General features: G+C 37.4%; 1 pseudogene across 2 annotated transcripts; it reads left to right on the top strand.

Annotated features, from left to right (window-relative positions):
• Positions 1-4,022: 4,022 nt before the first annotated feature.
• On the top strand, positions 4,023-15,518 carry LOC149532191 (putative polyamine transporter At1g31830 pseudogene; annotated as a pseudogene). 2 transcript variants are annotated; one of them, XR_016359206.1, is made up of 3 exons: positions 4,023-4,496; positions 4,687-6,624; positions 15,089-15,518. The product of XR_016359206.1 is annotated as a putative polyamine transporter At1g31830 pseudogene, transcript variant X2 (transcript). The 2 variants fall into 2 exon arrangements; XR_016359205.1 differs by lacking the exon at positions 15,089-15,518 and having other exon boundaries at positions 4,687-6,707.
• Positions 15,519-15,725: the final 207 nt, after the last annotated feature.

The raw sequence follows: 15,725 nt of genomic DNA, 5'->3' as shown, positions 1-15,725 counted from the left end.
GATAACTGGGATACAACCCTCAAAATAATATTCGATGTCCATAAATCTTTTTTGGACAAACACACAATAAGTGTATAGCCCATTGGCATAAGTGTCAAAAACGGGGAGAATAATAAGAATGGGAAAATAAGACAAAAAGGGGAGATATCTTTTTAAAGAGAAGGAACAAAAGGGGAGATATCTTTTTAAAGAGAAGGAACAAAAGGGGAGACATAAGGAAAGTAAGAGAAATGGGGGAGAAGCATCACAACACAAGAAGTATTAGATGAAAGAGTATAAGAATGAAGTCAAAGTGTATCAGCAGAGACACATTTACTCAAAGGGAGTACAAAATTTTGGTTACAAAATGGACACACTAACTTAGGGGGAGTTATATCAAATTTTGAGGTATCTAAGTTATTACAAAATTTTGAAATTTTGAAGTTTTGTACATAAGCCAAGTTATGTATATGTTATGTTTGAGAGAATACAAATGTTAATGTATATTCAAGTGTTTTTTGACACTCATGTCAAAGGGGGAGATTGTTGATCTCATATTGGTTTTGACAAGTAAGTGTCAACACACTTAAGTTACTTAGTTCATGTTGGACTAGTAGTAAATGTCGAGCACAACATGTAAATATTAGACCAAGTTAAGTCATAGTAAGTGCTAAGCCACTCATGTACCAAGTCACTCAAGTGCCAAGCATATAGACTCTGCCAAGTGACAGAGGAGCCAAGTAAATAGTAAATGCTAAGCAATATAAGTGTCGAGTCACAATATAAAGTTTAGTGTATGCCAAGCATTAGAGATTTCAGATGCCGAGTGAAACAATTTTGACATACTTGTTTGTAATGGCACAGACAACTATGTCAAACGTCTTTGAGCTGACTCAATATTAGATTTCAATATTTTGGAGATAAGAATGAATCTATATTTGAATTCACTATGCAATTACATGTAGCCAATCATAAAATAACAAGGTTTAAGCAGCAAAATGAATGAATCTCAGTCGTAGATTCATACCTAATCCTAAGCCACCAAAGTCTTCTTAAGGAGGACAAAACCCAAAACTCTAAGAGTGTATGTAAGGAAATGAAGGAGCAAAGAGGATAGTTTACATGCACAAACAAAGCATTTATGGTGACTTAGAAGTTATAAAGAGAGAGTAAATTGCAAAATCAATTCGAGAAGAACAAAGGATAGAGAAAATGATACAACATTGAGACATCTGATCAAGAAGGATCAAGAAGACATTGTTTAGAGGTGATCTGTTATCAGGCAAGCAAGTGCCAATCGCAAGATCTATGCTGAGATGATATAATAGGTGATTTTAGTAAAATCTCTTTATAGAGTAGTCCTAACAAGCTATATGAAATCCTTTAATAGGGTGCTTATTTAGTTGTAAGTTAAAGTCCTCTAACCAAGCACACTTCTAACAGGGTGTTGAAATCCTCTAACAAGGTGAGACCTAACAATCTTTGTAAGCCTTTAACAGGGCAGACCTTTCATAGGGTAGATCATGTTTCATGATCAAACCATTGTAACCTTCATTAAATACACTTTATTGCTGCAGTAGTGAAGATTTGTGAGTGTCATCCCCACCCTAGTTTTACCTTCTCACTTGGAGGGTTTCTAGGTAATTATATGGTGTTATGTGTGTGAATGCTTGCATGTTTACATGTGAACAAGAAATAAGGAGGATGACGAGGATGCAAAGAATGAAAAGGAGGAGGAGGAAGAGGAGACAAACAAAGAGAAGACTAAGAAGAAAATGTGAAGAAGGAGAAGAAGAGGAGAGGAAAGACAACAAAGAAGAAGTAGGAGCATAAAAAAGTAAAAGAAGAAGATGAAGGAGATTTCAAAGAACAAGGTATACCTTCTATCTGTGTAGCCATTGCTCAAATTTGAGAGCTTCAAAATATTCTTCTGGTTCAAATTTATGCTTATTTTCTTAATCATCCCACTAATGCACATGGTGAATTCTTTTGGTCTTTGTAGGCACAACATCAGTCTTTGTCGAGCTTAAATTTCTAAGAAATTCATCGATGATAGAATCAATCTATTGAATGTTTTTCAAACTCAAAATCAATTTAAAGTGTAGGTTTGATACTTTTCTCTTTAGGGTAGCTTTATGTGTGAAACTCGTGTATTTTCTTGGGTTCTTGTAGGAATCTAGATTGCAAAACCACTTATCTATAGATGAAGGTGGGCTACCATTGCAAGATATCTTTGGTGAATTCTCCCCTTATTTGAATTCCTCTTTCTAAAACACTTGTAAAAAGTATGTAGTGTTCATATGTTTATTTACAAATTATTGTCAATGTTGCTTTTATATTATCTTACATCTAATTTATTAAAAACTCAAGATATGCACACTCGACACAAAGAAACTCTGTCATATTTGGTTGGTAAAAGAGTGGGGAAGACACCATGACCTTGAGTAGGTATTGTGAACTACAAACTTATCATTGCGTGAACTAATATTTAACAATGGTATTAATAATTGAAATTGGACATTAATGTGTACACCCTTAGCTTTCCAACCCACTTGTCTCATTTGAATTTTTTGTTGAGATCAATATCTCTAGATAAGTCATAGCCAAAGTCTAAGGTCAACTCTAGATGGGCACACTATCTGTCAAATACAATTATGGGACATTATGCATGAGTGCACTAAATGTGTTACAAATCTATCAACATTATATTTAAATGATCAACCACACAAAAAGATAAAATAGAAACTAATGTTACACACTCGACAATATTTGTTGTGGAATTACTTCTTATATCTTGATTTGATCTATTTCAAATCAACTTATATAAATAACTTAGATCTCAAATTTCTTCTACATAGGAAGATATTTGAATCTTGAGTTTTTTTTTTCCCAAATTGGTGTAACATTTGGCACTTTGATAAGGCAATTGCTTAACTCATCATGAATGAAAAAACCACGATTTTATCAATCTTAGTAGTTTCCAATGCTTGAATAGTAAACGAAGCATTGGGTGAGGTAATATACATTGTCTACAATATTGGATTGAAAGATGCCAGATGTACCGTTATATGTTGTAACAAAGATATATAACTACATGAGACCACCATGGAATGAAGAAGACCCCAAAATGGTACCAATAATACTAATATCCTTAGGCAATAGAAGAAAGTACTGATTGTAATAGCCTAGCCAATCACCATACATAAATCTTAGGGACTAACCCTCAAGAAAACAACAATCGACATTGAGAACACTGAAAAGTAGGGATTAACATTCACAACTTCGTCCATAGTGAAGACTTTAGATGGACTACGTCTCTAGCCAACATTCCCCTTTGAAAGATTCACAAAAATGTGAAACCACCCTTATATGATCTTACTAAAAAAATGAGGAAAGGAGTTTAGAAAACATTTCCTTGAGAAATATATGAGGATGATGTAGAACTTTGTTGCTATTGTCATGAAATTGCACGATCATTTTTAATTGTGGGTATATGAAAAATTGGAATTTTTCCATACTTCACTCCAATAAGTTTGCATCATGTTGACAACCATATTCAAGGTAATTTCATGATCAAAACACCACAACTTATAATCCAAATCGGCTAAACCAAGGCAAATACATCATCACCCATAATGTACCGTAACAAATTCAAGAAAAAGAAAACATAAAGTTTCAATGCTTCTAGAATGGAAAGTAGAAATGACTTCCAAGTAGGCACACACTTTTAGGAAAATCTTTCTATTATGAAGCTTTTATATTTTATTAATTGTTATAATATGATGAATTTTGTATTTTTAAAGAATATTTGATTTTTCAACTTGATCAAACCCATAGGAACTTTTTTATTTATTTTTAAAATTGAAAATAGATATTAATAATGAACTGGTGAAGTTGAAAGGCTCACAAAAAGTCCACCAGGCATCAAGTCTTGTGCCGAGTGCGCCTAAAAGGGATGAGGCCAGGATTGTGTCCGAGGCGAATTTAGTGGAAGTGAACCCTTGATTCTTAACTAAAAAGAACAAAGCTGACCTCCATTAAGAAAAATAGATATTAATAATGAACTATTGTATTTCTGTAGACACTAAATTTAATTCTGAATAAACAATGTACAGCTGCCGTAGGCAGGCGCTAATAAGATGGAAAGGACGGATCGAAAATGTCTGCATATAGACGTGCCTACTTAATTCAGTTCAATGCGGGCCTTGTTGACAAATAAACATCGTCACAGCTCATCGCATTAAACGAAATCAATTAAGAAATCGCAAAATTTCTCCATCTCTTTCAAATATCACAACCGCTGTATGCCTGTAATCGAGCCCCAAAAAACACAGATGTTTTAGCCCCTTCTTATCTGGGCTTTTCCAGATGCTATCGCTTTTAGGGTTCGACAGTATTTCATGTGGAGTGAGCTCAACGTTTCCTCCTAAGATTTAAACAGATCGATGCTATATCTCTACCAGTTTTTATAGCAGGGCATCCTGGGGATTGAACCTAACTGTCGGATAGGACCACAGGTAAGTTTAGTTTCGCTCTGTGAAATCTGGACACTCTATCTCGTTTTTCATTTCTCTTATATAATGCAACGTTAAAAAAACGGCAGCTTGTTCCATGGATTTATATTTTTGGAATAAAGTATTTTCACAAGTTGTGGCAAATAATGGTATTTTATATGGCCAATTTGCTGAGAGTCGATTAATCTTGCAGAGACAGCTTTACTTAGGTAAACCCAAAATTATGGCTTCCTATATGATATCAATGGCTTGTTTTTCGCTCGCATGGCTATTTACTGTTTATCCCAGATCAGCTGGCGAAGGATGACATGGCTTCGGACATCGTATTTGATGGTTGCTTCCCAAATTTTGAGCGATTTTAGACTCGCTACCTCAGAAGTCAAACAGGTTGATTCTGTGAACGAATTGCATAGAAGAGGGAAGCACCCTGTTTCAGGAGGTGTGAAGATGGAGGAAAATTTAGATTCAACAAATATTGATGTACCAAAGTCTCCTAAATACCAGATTCCTAGTCATAAGCTATCCATTGTACCCCTGGTGTTTCTAATTTTCTATGAAGTTTCTGGCGGTCCTTTTGGTGTTGAGGAGTCTGTGAAAGCTGGGGGGCCTCTATTAGCCATTCTTGGTTTTCTTATTTTTCCCCTTCTTTGGAGTATACCTGAAGCCCTCGTGACTGCTGAATTGGGTACAATGTTTCCCGAGAATGGTGGTTATGTTGTCTGGATCTCAGCAGCATTTGGCCCATTTTGGGGATTCCAGCAAGGCTGGTGGAAGTGGTTGAGTGGAGTCATTGATAATGCTCTTTATCCTGTCTTGTTCTTGGACTACCTTAAATCTGTGTTTCCAGAGGTTGGCAGTGGGGTTCCTAGAATTGCAGCTATTATTGTAATAACCTTGGCCTTGACTTACCTGAACTACAGAGGTCTTACCATTGTAGGATGGGCATCCGTTTGCCTTGGAATTTTCTCATTACTTCCTTTCTGCGTGATGGGCATTATTTCCATACCACATCTAGAACCTTCGAAATGGCTAAAAATTGATAACAAAAATATTGACTGGAATGTTTATCTGAATACACTTTTCTGGAATCTGAATTATTGGGACTCGGTAAGTACACTAGCAGGAGAAGTGGAGAATCCCAAGAGAACGCTTCCTAAGGCACTATTCTGGGCCGTGTTGCTTGTTGTGGGTACTTATATTCTCCCACTTTTATCAGCTACTGGATCTATAGATCTCGTGAGAAGCCAATGGAACACAGGCTATTTTGCAGATGTTGCCAAGATATTGGGTGGGTTTTGGTTGCAGTGGTGGGTGGAAGCAGCTTCTGCTCTTTCAAACATGGGTATGTTTGAGGCAGAGATGAGTAGTGATTCTTTTCAGCTTCTTGGAATGGCAGAGAGAGGTATGTTGCCGTCGATGTTTGCAGTTAGATCGAAATATGGAACTCCTCTATTGGGCATTTTGTTTTCTGCATCAGGCGTGCTGTTGTTATCATCGATGACCTTCCAAGAGATTGTAGCCGCAGAGAATTATCTCTACTGTTTCGGTATGTTTGCAGAGTTTGCAGCATTTATGTGGCTAAGGTTTAAAGAGCCAAATATGCATCGGCCCTATAAGGTGCCTTTCGGAATGCTTGGGGTGATTTTGCTTTGCGTTCCACCTTCTCTTTTGTTGATTTTGGTGGTGGTTATTGCATCACGAAAAGTCATGGTGGTCAGCCTTACTGCAGTCCTGATTGGATTTTTACTGTATCCATGCCTTGGATTTGTAAGAAAGGAGAAATGGGCAAAGTTTGTTACTAATTCAGAGCTTCCTGATCTGCAAATTATTGAAGATTTGGTTTCAGATGATTCCATTGATTCCAGAGATACGGATGCAGAGGTTGGTCTTCTCTCTGCTGAAAACAAATCAGTTACAATCCCATCGTAGGTGTCATTTTGTGTACATGCAAGTGCAAATTGACTCTGCCTTAAGAATCAGATGAGAATGCTAGAGGGCTAATAGAATTGCGAATGGTTCCAACTCCAAGGCTACATAACCAAGAAGAGCACAGCTTCTCAGTGAAATAATATGATGACGCTTGTCCCGCATGATGTCCAGAAACCATATTTCATATAGTAAATACTTTCTTGTAAGTAATGAACACAAAGAAAAAATTGTATACAAGCTCTCAGTTTGATTACATATGATCTATATCTTGGACATTTTCTGAAATACTGTTAACTGTTGAATTTCTTTGTGCCATCTTTGTGTATTCCAAATCCCTCCACTGTTCTTATGTACATTATTATTACACAGTTCAAGTCTGTGCAAAACCTCAGTTTCCTTTTTTCCCCTTTTGATTGCAGTATTGCAATCAATAAAGCCTTCCAAGTCAACAGAGGATGGCATACATGCAATTACTTTAACGAAGTACTTGGCTGAATAATGCTGTGCACAAGGAATATGAATTTACTTATAGTGTGCAGAGCATTTTCAAACAGTGCGTAATGGTGCCATGTATAAACTGGTATCCCCTTAACAATTCTTGTAACTGTGTCACAAAAATGACAAGAAGCTTTTGTTAGGCGTAACAATTTATGCATTATTAAGCAAACTCAACAATTACTAGTTTGCAAATATTGGGGTTGGCGCAAGCCAAATTATGACATGGCGTCCCGTTAATACTTTGCCGGCGGATGTTAAAAGCTTGATCGATCTGGACAAGGTCCAAGGATGTACGGAGAGGATCAATACGCAATTATGAGTATGAATGGATCAAAGGGAAAGGGTACTTCCCAAAAAGTTAGCATGGGAAATTGTAATTGCTGCAATTTATTACAGACTAGTCGACACGCTTTGTGGGTTGTTTATTACATTTTCAATAGAAACGACAGAAGGGCTAATTCTTTCTGCATTTTGCTTACTCACAGAGGTTCCAATCTATTGCAGTGCGAGGTGCATATGAGAATTGAGGGTGTGCAGAGTGCAGACATGGTTGGCGAAAGGTGCAGAAAAGAGCTAGTGGGTGAAACTGAGAAATGGAAGAGTAGGGATAAAGTTTGGGAGCAGCTGGATCTGGGTGGGATTACCAGATACATAACGAAATTGCATGGCTTTGATTAGGAGGTGACCAATAGTATGATTGGTTCATTGAAGGATGGCAGAGTGAAGGTGAATGGGGTTTCTTTCATGATCACTGAGGAGGTTATTTCGATCGTTACTGAAATCTTGATTGAGGGTTTTAAGTTTTTCAGGGACAAGAAGCTCTCGGCTAATGCTATGCAGGATTTTGTAAAGGACGAGAAGGAATTGAAAGCCCTGAAGAAGATTGACACGTATTATGTTCCTGATACCATGAAGAAACTGTGGAGGTATGTTCTGAGAGCTATTATAGAGTATATTACTTTGGACCCTAGGTTTGATAGGGATCGTACCCACCACTTTGTTCTTTTGAATCATTTTCAGCGCAACCGTAAAATTTCTTTTCCTTTTTACTTGTTAACTTCTTTGAGCAAGGCGGTGGTTAGCTTCAAAAAGAAGCCTACTGATAACCCCGCGTTGCATGAGGGGCTCCTGTTGCTTATTTATGAGCATTTTAAGGCCCAGTCTATTAGCAAGGCTCCCCCTCAGACTGAGAATGTGACCTCTGGAAGCTCCAGCTTCTCTTCAGACTCGGATGACATTTAGAGCTTTAGTTTTGAGGATGACGTGATTTCTTCCGCTAATAAGAAAGCCATCCAACAGGTCAAAAACTCGCCTTCCTCCATCACCCCTAGTAGAAAAAGTCCTAGGGATCATGGGCAGAAGCATCTTGTGAAGGATGTGAAGGACGATAGTGATGAGGAGGAGGATGTGGAGGCAAAAGAGGAGGAAATGGAGATGCAGGAGGATAATAAGGATGATCGTGGAGAGAAGAAACGCAAGAGGGAGGGTCTGGAGGATGAGATAAAGTAGCAAGAACGGGATATGTCTTCGCTGCCTCTTTCACCTATCCATATTAATGCGCAACCTGAGGAACAAAATTTGGATTCTGAGACAGAGGGTGGGGAGGTGCAGGTAAATAACAGGAGGAAAGCTTGGAAAAACTTCAGAGGCAGGACCTCGAAAATGGGCATTTTTAGAGAGGCCATGATCTCGCAGGTCCTTGTGGATAACCGAGAAGAGACGAGGCTTGAAGAACTCATAGACCCGGTGATTGTGGCAATTTCAGACAAAGCAAGGGAAATTGGGTTGAATCTCCTGAATAATGCCCGCAATAGCATGATTGATAACTTTAGATCAATCAAGTGGCTTTTCCATAAGTTGGAGGAGGTCAAAGAGCAGGTGGGTCATATGGAGTATAACAAGAATGGAGCGGACTTTGATAATAAAGATGGCAACGGCGAGAGGCTCAGTCTGGCGGAGAGAAGGATTAACAACCTCGAAATCTACAATCATAAGCTCTCGAATCAAATGATTTCGATGCTTAGCTCCATTAACAGCAACATCATATCCTTAACGGACTGGATCGAAGACAGAGCTATGAAGGATGATGAGGATGGAAAAGACAGAGATGAAGCTAGAATGGGGTCGACACTGCTATGGACAACATCAACAATGATCAGGACTAGGAGGATCAAAGGGAGCACCAGCATGAGGTTGAGGAGAACAAGATGGCCTATGAGGCAGCTCAGGTCATGCAAGACCTCGAGAGAAAGAACGAGGACTAATCCTCTGCCTGTTCTTTTCTTTCTTCCTGTGCCTTTTTTTGGCTTTTTGTAAGGGCTTTTGCCCTGGTCATTTCTTATGGTTTCTGTTCTTGGTCTTTTCTATGGTTTTTGTTTGTTGGCTGGGCCTTGTGTTTATTATCAACCTTTGAACTGGTACTTTTTTGGCTGGGCTTTTCATGCTTATTATCAGCCTTGGTTATGTTCTAACTCTTGGGTTTCAGGGTCCATGTAAAACCTGTTTATCTAATAAAAAACAATTACTAGTTTGCATCACCATTTCTTTTAAAATATCTGATATCCCCCAATGAATAAGTGGCTTATTGATTATGTCAGTAATTTGCTCTCTTGGAGGACAATAATAAAAGACAAGTATCTTCAGTATCAAGTTTTAACCACCAGACATAATAATGATGGACTTAAATATGCTTGCTTCTACAATGATAGATCAATTTTTCCACTATCATTGGCACACTTATATTGTCATAAAAAAGATCAGCGCTGTTTGGTAAATTGAAGGTTGATTAATATCCTTTGTGACATTACCTCACAGCCTTATAATTTGTAAGGCAGGCTACCTTAATATTTTGCCATAGTGGACGATAAGGAAACTGTATGTTGCAACTTGTGCTGTAAAGAATTTGCTGCTGAAACAAGAGTGAAACATATCTAGTGGTAGATTCATTAGTTAGTATAATCTGAGTTAGTATACTTGCATAATATAAAATTTGTAGATCTTCTATATGGTGCGCTGAAATTGAGGGTGTCTTTGATATATTTAAGAACTCATTTTGTAACAACTTCCTGCAAAACAAAGTCTTATTGAGCGGTAGTAAGATAAATAAAATTACCCACTGTTCCTCTGTTAGCAAATATGAGTGTTTTGATATGCTTACTTGTTTATTTCCTCACCAATTTTTTGAATGTTACAAATGAAGTTAAGTATTTGACTGTTTATTTCAAGAACTAGCCCACATTTAAAAAAAAAAGTTAACTCAGCAACAATTTTCTTTTCCCCTTTTAGCACTATGGTTGTCTTCATTGGGTCACACAGATCTTCATGTACTATATCTGGCACTCCTTTGGCACAGCATTCTTTATCAATATCAAATGGCTGTTAGCTCTATTATCCTGTTTACTATTTCATGGATACCTCCCAACTTTTCTAAATGAATATGATTCAATTAATATGCTAAATATAGACACATACAGATGATTTAGGTGTTCATTACTTCAGTTCTGAAGTACAGTGTTATTTTTTATAAGTGCTAGTGCATGAGCATCCGTTAATTTGTGACGATTGATGAACAAAGTTAGGCAGTCTTCTCTCAAGAACACATAGAACATTCTTGAAAGTATAACTCAGTACTGTTAACAATTTCTGTACACTGCGATACAAATATCATCACATCCGTTACCATAGGGAGGGCATCCAACTCTTGATTTAATTTTACTCTTATCTTCCATAAAAGGTAAACAACAGTCGTATTTACTGTGTTCAGATGCTCTTGTCTTGAATAGCCAGGTTGTACTCAGTTGATTGTTCCTTGGGTGCGACAAGTGCAAAAGCTATGCCTCCTCTTGACTATCAATCTCAAAAAATGTGTGTGCTTGGATTCTCTTTGATGTGTCATATCTCAAATTAGTTCTTGCAATTTTTCTTAATTTTTCTTAAGGTGCAGGCTCATAAAAGTAAAAATATTTCCTTTTTGATCTCTTGGATGTGTCAACACCTTTAAAGGAATCATTTAAGGGGTTGCTAGTGCTATGCGTGCCGTTACATTTGATCCTTGCACTGAATGCCCTTTCTATATTGTCTTAGGTTGGTGCTTCCATTTGGTCTTGCTTTCACTTATTTTGCAAAAGCAGTGCTGATAACTTCTGATATTCAAGCAAGGATTCAATGAATGAAGCATAGGATAATGGGAAGTTCCGTAAGACTGAAACTACTCCTCCAGCATCCATTGCTCCTTGGGTAGCAGTAGCTGGTTACTAAGATTCACTGGTTTTTGGGTAGCAATAGCTTTTTAATGTATGTTATCGAGAATTGGTCATTCAAGCAAGGATTCAATGAATGGAGCATAGGATAATGGGAATTTCTGTAAGACTGAAACTACTCCTCCAGCATTCATTGCTTCTTGGGTAGCAGTAGCTGGTTACTAAGATCCACTGGTTTTTGGGTAGCAATAGCCTTTTTACGTATGTTATCGAGAATTGCATGACCATCATCTGGTTGCCGGTATTTGTTAAAAACAATTTGATCGTGGTTATGATGCACTTGACTTAGAGCAAAAGAAAGGTGTGTATGCTTGCCATTATAGACAATAGAATATACTTAAACTCCTCTCTGTGTCTCTACTAGCATTGCAATTGCTCTTCAGGCCATGATACTGTTGGAGCTTGTAATTGCGATAGAGATCTTTATCTCTGGGCGTAAATATCATTATGGTCACCTTCAGCTGTAAAGGACATTTATAATAAAATGTAATATTAAATATATTGACATGTGTCATACAACATGTGTTGACGAAAATAAAGTACCATGTTTTGGGAAATTAAAGAGACCTTCGGTTAGAATGTGAAGAGTCTCTTTATATGTTATATATATCGCTTCAAGCGAAAGGCATTGTACACTTGAATTCACTATCAATAAAATGAATTTTTGTTGTGTGTTGCTGGATTTTTCCCTTCATTCTCTAAGGGTTTTTGCAGGATATTTCTGTGTGTCTCTTGCATCTATTTTGGCTTTTCTTTATTGCTGTTATCACCTTATTTCTGGGCTGTAAACTTAACATGGTAGCACGACCTATTTTGATAATAGCATCTAAGGAAGTCGTCTATCTATGCAAGAGCTTTTTATGCTTTCCTGTTTTTCTCATTATCTGTGTGATGCCTTTCCGCATGTTGGTATTTCCTTTATATTGGCTTGCGAATTCAGCTGATAGTGAGTTGTTCTCAAGTCAGTTTGAGAGTTTTGTTTTCCAGCTTGTTCATGTTCTTCTTGTTATGGCTTATTTTATTATTCGATGCCAATTTCTGTACGTCTCTCGTGCTAGAACAGTTGTATCTGCATGTTTCGCAATCATTCTTTTGTTAAGGGCACCTTGTATTCTTTGATCCGGCATCATGTGTGAGTCATCATACTTGCTGGCTTATTTAACAATTGAAGATTATTATTTTATTGTGTGTTTGCCTTTTGCCCGATTGGTTATTCCTTGCATTTGATGGCTTTACTAATATGGATTTTGACTTCTTATTGTGTGCCGTTTCATCCTTATATTATTTCTGAGATCACTTTTAAAAAATTTCTCTGCATGTGTTTAGAGGTTTCACCCAAGGCTGCTCAGCATTTTCCTGTGCAATGGGATCATTTTAATTGTCATTCAGAATGTTTGCAAATTCCATTTTGAGTCTCTCTAGTTTCGTATCTGTTTACCGCATAGGTTAATTAAGAATTGCACATAGCCAATGAACCTGAACACGAACAGCAGAACTCTTTTTATTATTATTCGCATATGCCAAAGACATTACATTATGCTTCCATGATAAGATCTGATCTGATGAATACAATGCTTCCTGAAGGGGTTATAAATACTTTCCGAAGAACTTTCCCCAAGGAGTCCGTCGGCCACATACAACATGTCGCTACATAACAAAAACCTTTCCGAAAGGACTTGTCGGCTACATAACAAGAACCTTTCTGAAGGGACCCGTCGGCTGATACACAATTTTCTTCCCGAAGGGACCCGTCGGCTAATACACAAGAACCTTCCCGAAGGGACTCGTCAGCTGATACACAATTTTCTTCCCGAAGGGACCCGTCGGCTAATACACAATTTCTATCGACGACAGTATCTATCGCCATTTCGCTGAGGTACGTTGTGTTTTCGTGTTCATTTGCATGGGAAAGTATTTGAAATTCTCTGTTTTTGATATATTGTAATTTATCCTTTCATTTCAACATGCGCTCCAGTTTCTATTCACCGTTGAGCATTTTTTTCTTTGTTCTTGTGACTCAGTGGTGGAATAGTTGGGCGGTTTATTCGCCTTCATCTTTAGGCTCTCTTCTACATCAATATAGTCCTGGTCTTTTAGAGTTAGCAAATAGCAGAGCACTGTATATTGGTGGTATTGTCACAGGTCCCAGAAATCGTATTGTCTTTCTTGCCAAGATTTGCGCATAAATCTGTCGAGGATTTCCAATCATCAATATTAAAGTAACGCTCTTGTTTTTAAGTTTATTCTTTGGAGATTCGTATTTGGTTGGTTATAGATGCAACGGCCTTGAAGAAGTTCACGTTCGAAACGTTTTGAAGTAGCCTTGTCATTTGCCAGAGAAGAGTGTGTTATTCGTTGGCTAGCACTCCTGTAGAGATGCCAAGAATTGTGAGCCACCCCTCTGGCCTCCATGGTTGCCGTGATGGAGTCTTTGTGAGTAGGAAGAGCCGAGAGAGCCGATTAATGGAGGAACATAAAATTTGATTGCTGGTGAGAACTGCAAGCATGGTGAAAACACATAGTTCATGTAATGGACACCCAGGAATGCCCAAAAGCTGAACCAAGGCTGAAATTATATTAATGCTAAAAATGTTGCAATCTCTTACAAAGAGATGTATTCCAAAGGCCAAACCCTAAGGGAATGACGTCTAGAATGTTACAACAGAGAATGAACGTCCTCTATTGCCAAAAAAGGAGTGTGATTCACACATCCAAGCTCTTATCAAATGCAAGTCATAATCATCCGATCAATAATCCGATGCTAAACAATGAGACTCTCACCCCTATTTATCCTATTCCTTCACCCTTCTAGAAAGAACTAAAACATTAATTAATTGCAAGTGCTAGAAGCTTCCCCCTTCCAATAATTAATGCACTCTCTAGAAACTCCTCTCTTGCAATAATTAATTGTGCTTCTAGAGGCTTCCACCTTTCCAATAATTAATACACACTCTCAAAGCATCTCCTTTGTAATACAATAATTAATTAAATTAATTAAATATAAAGCCACCTTTTAATTTTAATTGAATGGCTTTATAAGAAATTAATTTAATTTCTTCTTATCCTCTATTGAGACTTTGGAGAATGTGAAGGCCAAAATATGGGATCATTACAGTTCACACAGAAGCCGACAGCTGCAGAGTATGCGAGATTGTGTTGGTAAATTGAGCTTGTAAGACATCATGCTGTGCAGATGAGATGATGCACACAGGTGCTGCACGCTATGTCTTGTACTGATTGTAGGGTGCAACTAGACAAAATCAAAACTGGGACACTCTTTCTCAGTATAAAGTAGGCTGATTTGGGTGTAAACCAAGGTATCTCAAATATTGTGAAATCAATACCTGCTTGAAATCAAAATTGAACACATTAGAATCAGTCACATGCGAACTGAAATCAATGTCTTTAGACATCCATCCAGTTCTGATGAAACGAGTTCATTGTTAAGCAGACTTGAAAATGGCCGGAGGCGATGCAGCAGAGTTAAGTGTTTCAGTTCATAATGTCTGGAAGATGGTGTCTGAAAGGTTTGATTGTTGTACACGCAAATCTTCTGGACATGGATTTGAAAGCAATTGGACAAGTGTGTGAGAGCTTCTATACCTCTGACTGGGCATAACATCAAAGGGCATGAAGATGATTTAATTCCAGCATGCTATTGCTGTATTCTTTTAAATTAGAATTAAGGATTGCATTGAATTCATATTTATTTTTGCCAAGAACGCATTATTTTACAGTGTAAGAATGCTTTGTGGGAGAGCTGAGTTCTTGTGCAAAGAGATAAGTATCTTTTGATTACATCTTGAATACTGATTATGAATTCTTGAGTGTTTTCTTTTGGAATTGATTTCTATACATTTCTTTATTATAATTGATCTTCTGAATTCTTAACCTCTCTCTTCGTTGCAGGATGCAACAAGAAAAGCAATGATCGAGAGGGATATGTTTTAGGCTTTAGCTTCAGAGGGAGTGCTTATAGAATCCCTTTCAATCTCATATATGCTTATAATGCTTGTGGTATTTGTAATACTATTATATTTGAGACTTAAATGGAACTAAGTCTTGTTTTTGTTATGTCTGTTTTTATCCTTGTGTGAATAAATAAGATTGTAAGAATCAGCTATGATAACACTTTCGCCTTGGGAATGATCATCATGTGGAGAGATTCCATGATGACATAATGTGGAGAGAATCCGTGATGGAAGTTGGATATCATGCTGAGTAATTCTATGACAGTTCAAGTGGAGAGAATCCGTGATTTAAGACTTAGCTGGGATTCTTAAAAGTCTTATCATGTTGAGCGATTCCATGATTATGAGTAATTGTTTCAGGTTTATTATGTTGAGTGATTCCATGAGTAAATTGTTCTAGTATCATAAGAGAATCTGGTTGTGTTTCGTGTAGGATTTCCATATTGAGTGATTTCATGAGATTTTATAGGATCTATGTGATTAGATATTATCATTAACATTTTGGTTGCAGCCTTGTGTGATTGTTCAACTAAAGATCTCTCTCTAACTAAGAGGGAGTGTTGGAGTTTGTAGCT

Source organism: Cupressus sempervirens, chromosome 11, assembly GCF_028749045.1.
Source record: "Cupressus sempervirens isolate cs-2001-9-10 chromosome 11, ASM2874904v1, whole genome shotgun sequence".
Taxonomy (NCBI): domain Eukaryota; kingdom Viridiplantae; phylum Streptophyta; class Pinopsida; order Cupressales; family Cupressaceae; genus Cupressus; species Cupressus sempervirens.
This window is presented reverse-complemented; position numbering and strand designations above follow the sequence as displayed.